We start from the raw sequence: 5,056 nt of genomic DNA, 5'->3' as shown, positions 1-5,056 counted from the left end.
TCTGTCCCACTGCTCACAGCTGGGCTGGCATGCACAGGTCAAAGATGGCCACATGGCAGTGGTGAGTGAGAAGTCACTGAGGCCAGGACTGATAGACAAGAGTGAGGGTCAGAGTCAGGCCAGGGTTAGAGACTGGAGATCAGAAAGCCAGGTTAGGGCTGGAGTTAGAGCAGGCCGGAAGTCTGTGTTGCTACCCAGACATCTTCCAGGGGCACCCTCCAGTGTTCATTAGTGAGCATGGGCCAAACAGAGGGTGCTGTCCAGATGCTTTGGGTGGTACTTCCTGCAGTGCCTGATCTTTGCATTGCTCCTTGGCTACACCTCTGTATGGCATCTTGTTGGCAATGTAGAACCATTAGCTGTTCAGTGTGAGTTCATTTGAGAAAGGGGCAGAGAGGTATCAGCAAATCCTGAATTCTCACTAGGCCTCAGGTGGGGCTGTTTTAGTATACATCTACAGATCTGAAGCAGCGTTGCATAGACACTTACTACAGCGATGGAAGGAGTTCATCCATCAACTTAGCAGTGTCTACAGCAGGACTTAGGTCAGCTTATTTACATCGTACAGGCTGTGTAGTGAGGCCGACCTCACTTTGTAGTGTACACTGGCCCGGAGTCTCTGTTTTCCCTTTGACACCTGCACTCCACTTACTTGATGGCTACTCTCTCCTTTTTTTCTGCCTTGCCTGCATCTCTGACCTCATGCACGTCACCCCAGAGAAGCCGCCCATGGGTCACGCAAAGATGAGACAGACTTTACATGCATCACGCAGAGCAATTACCTAGTCGATCAGGTGTCAGAGGAGCGATGTCCTTGGAGGGGAAATGCTGATTGCTTTGGGATCATTATTTGTGCTGTCTGCACAGAAAACACGGGAATTCCCCTTGCTCAGTCATTCCAGATCTCTTTCAGCATTGTCTGAGGACACCCCATCTTCCATGGTGAATGATATATACACAAAGAGGTGTCTGCATTTTGGGACTAGAAGGGAAGGAACACGTTCCAGGACAGATTGTGGCTCTAGCACCTGCATTTCTTTTCAGTGGGTCCTTAAATTTGAGCAGTGACTGAGAGAGTGGAACCCGAATCCCGGAGAAATGAGAGACCATTTCAAGCTTGAAATATACCAGAGATTCAGGGAAGCCCCATCGTCCATGCTTCTGGGAGTTTTAGGGTGGATGTCAATAATGTATATTCCATAAATCGCGGAAATAAGTAAGAATCACCAGTTCTATGAGATAGGTATATCTCCACTTTCCAAAATACCGGGTAAAATCCTGGCTCTTTTGAAATATATAGGAGAACTTCCATTCACTTCCACAGTGGTAGGATATCACCTCATCATGGACCTCAGAAATGAGACACTCAGGAATAACCCGTGTGTCTGACATGTGGGCTAATAAGACAGGCATATTAGGGAGCATAAAAAAGACTGGTCAATGTAATTAAGCAGTTGATTAGCCTGTGATGGACAGAAGAAAGTATAAAATTCCTGTAATAGACAACTGGGGAGTAATAAACTTATAATGGAAGTTTCTTCATAACTCCTAGTTGCCAGTGTCTGGTTATAACATGACATAGATGGATTTATTCCCTTTGTACATTTCTATCTGAGCTATTAGGTCTGTGCCCATTCTTCTTATTATTCAGAATAATTCTCTTAGCCTTTCCCCCCTATCTTTACCTTTCTGTTCCAGCGAGTTCCTCACGTTAACTGACATTCAGGTAGGTACAAAATGTGCCTGATATGATATAAACTAAATAGGAAAAAAATTAAGACAAGATTGACAAAAGTACTGAAAACTGAAAGATGGCTTGGATTTTCAAAGGACTTTCATAAGGTTTGGAGCGTCTAACCCACAAGGCACTTTTGAAAATCCCACCTAATTTTCTGATGCTTTAACTGTTCTTTGCTGATTTTGGCTTGTGTTCCTACTCCTTTGCTGTTAATAATAGTTGTCTTGAATATCTGGTCACCATTAAACTTTTTAGTGAAGACTGAAGGAAAATAGGCATTAAACACCTCCGCTTTTCCCACAAAGTAGAAGACCTACATTTTCCTTTGTCTTACTTCTAGTGTATTTTTAAAAAAACCTCTTATTGCCTTTTACGTCCTTCGCCAGGTGTAACTCATTTTGTACATTAGTCGGTCTGATTTTGTCCCTACATGCTTGTGCTGTTCTTTTGTACTCCTCCTTAGCAATTTGTCCATGTTCTCATATTTTGTAGGCTTCCTTTTTGATTTTCAGTTCATTAAAAAGAGCTCCTGATGGAGCCATATTGGCTCTTGCTCTTCTTTCCATCTTTTCTTCATATCGGAATAGCTGGCAGTTGTGCCTTTAATATTTTCTGCTTGAGAAAGGGCCACCTCTACTGAAATTCCTTTATCCCTTAGATTTTCTTCCTCTGGGACCTTACCTACCAGTTCTCTGAGTTTGTTAAAGTCCGGCTTTTGGACATCCATCATCCTTATTCTGCTGCTCTCTCTTCTTCCTTTCCTTAGAATCATGAAATCTAGCTCTTCATGATCACTTTTATCCAAATTGCCTTCCTCCTTCCGAGTCACAAGCTATTTCTCCCTGTTGGTCAGAATCAAATCTAAAATAGCTGACACCCTGGTTACTTCACTGACTTTCTGATAGAAAGAGTTGTCCCCAACATGTTCCATGATGTTACTGGAAATGTGGTGTTTTGCTGTATTAATTTTCCAGTCATTAAAGTCCTCCATTAGTACCAGGTCTTTTGTTTTGGATAGTTGCATTATTTGTTCTAGAAATGCCTCATCCACCTTCCCTTCGTTTACCATGATGACAATCCTATAATTTGTTTCCTTTTCCATAGATGCATCCGATGGCGAAAACAGAATGGGAAAATTGAATGTCAATCTCAGAATTCGTCCTCCTGGGATTTGGAAATATTCTAGAACTGCAGTTTCTTCTCTTCTTGCTGTTTCTAGTGATCTACATTGTGACCATGGCTGGGAACATCCTCATTGTTACAATAGATGTGACTGATCAGCACCTTCACACCCCCATGTACTTCTTCCTGGATAACTTATCCTGCTTGGAGACCTGCTACACCTCCACCATCCTGCCTAGGATGCTGGCCAGTCTCCTGACTGGTGATAGAACCATCTCAGTAAGAATTTGCATCATCCAATATTATTTCTTTGCTTTTCTGTTAGGTGTTGAGTGTTGCCTCTTGTCTGTGATGTCTATGATCGGTATTTAGCGATATGCAAACCTCTGCATTATGCAGCCCTCATGAATGGCAGGCTCTGCCTCCAGCTAGCAGCTGGGTCTTGGATAAATGGGCTTCTGGTTAGTAGCACAATGACATCCTTGATATCACAGTTATTTTTTTGTGGCCCCAATGAAGTTGATCATTTTTTTTGTGATTTCACCCCAGTAAAAAAACTGTCCTGCAGCAAAACCAGGCTGATGGACATTGTGGCTTTCCTTATGACTGCAATATTCACCCTGCCCCCATTTCTGTTGACACTGACATCCTACATTTGCATCATCACCACTATCCTGAGAGTTCCTTCCACAACCGGGAGGAAGAAAGCCTTTTCCACCTGCTCTTCTCACCTCATTGTTGTGACAACTTTCTATGGGACACTGATGATTGTCTACATGCTCCCAGACACCAACACACTGAAGGTCCTTAACAAAGTGTTCTCCATCCTCTACACTGCTCTGACTCCCATGGTTAACCCCCTCATCTACAGCCTGAGGAACAGAGAGGTCAAGGAGGCCCTGAGAAGAGCCATCAATGCCTTTTTAATGTTCATGGGAATTGAGACGGGGTCAAATTCAAGGGCTTGTATACAAAGGGAAAAAGCCCAGTGTGGTGATTGCAAATAGCTATTGGTGTGGAATGGTGGCATCAGTGCAGACTAGCTAATACAGTGTAAATTCACAGCCTAGCTATTTTGTAATAACTTCCCTCTGAAAACCCATTTTGTATACACACTGCAATTGTTTCATCTTAGAGAGAAAATGGGGAACCTCCCCACTCTTTCTCATATATTTTAATTCCTCATATATTCTCCTATATTTTAATTGTGAAAAAAAGTCTTTCTTTCTTTCTTTCTTTCTTTCTTTCTTTCTTTCTTTCTTTCTTTCTTTCTTTCTTTCTTTCTTTCTTTCTTATGCAAATGTTGAATGGAAAATTTTGAGTTTGTGGGAAAACTGAAGCTCTGCAAAGCTGAAAATTTGACCACTATCTGCATGTTGTTCCAATTTTACAGCACAGTGTCAGCTGCATGATGCAAAAGTTTTCTGCCAAGAACGGTCAAAAACTTTTGTCCAAAACTATTTTAAGTTTTGTGATGAGTAATGAAACTCTTCCAAGGAAATCAGACCCTTTCTATGAAAATTCACATTTAGTCAAAAAAACCCAATTTTCCATCAAAAAAAGTCCTGATAGAAATTTTTTGGCAACCCTACTTGGGAGGAATGTACAGATCCACAAACACTTGGGAAAGTGAAAACATTATTTCAGTGATTCCAAAACACTCACTGCTGGTAACATTTAATGGTCATTTTCCTTCTCCAGATGTGGCTCCGCTCTTCGTACAGAGTTCTTTCCAACCTTGATTTTCATAGATTCATAGATTCCAAGGCCAGAAGGGTCCATTGTGATCATCTAGTCTGACTTCCTAGGACACAGGACAGGCCAGAGAACTGCTCCCAAATAATTGCTGAAGCAGATCTGTTAGAAAAATATCCCATATTGATTTTAAAATTGTCCATGCTGAAGAATTCACCATGACCCTGGTAAGTTGTTCCAATGTCTAATTAGTCTCCCTATTAAAAAAATTATACCTTATTTCCAGTCTGAATTTGTCTAGCTTCAACTTCCAGCCATTGGATCATTTTAGATGATTTTCTGCTAGATTGAAGAGCTGATTATTAAATATTTTTCGCCAGGTAGTTGCTTATAGACTGGGATCAAATCACCCCTGAACCTTCTCTTTGTTGAGCTAAATAGATCGACCTCCTTGACTCTATCACTATCAGGCAGGTTTTCTATTCATTTAATCATTCTAGT

At 41.6% G+C, this 5,056-nt stretch overlaps 1 pseudogene; it reads left to right on the top strand.

The window, feature by feature from the left end:
- The first annotated feature begins 2,974 nt into the window (after positions 1–2,974).
- On the top strand, positions 2,975–4,019 carry LOC115638050 (annotated as a pseudogene).
- Positions 4,020–5,056: the final 1,037 nt, after the last annotated feature.

Source organism: Gopherus evgoodei, chromosome 21 (genome assembly GCF_007399415.2).
Source record: "Gopherus evgoodei ecotype Sinaloan lineage chromosome 21, rGopEvg1_v1.p, whole genome shotgun sequence".
NCBI classification, from domain to species: domain Eukaryota; kingdom Metazoa; phylum Chordata; order Testudines; family Testudinidae; genus Gopherus; species Gopherus evgoodei.
Note: the sequence above shows the minus strand (reverse complement) of the source record. Positions and strands in the feature narration are given on the sequence as shown.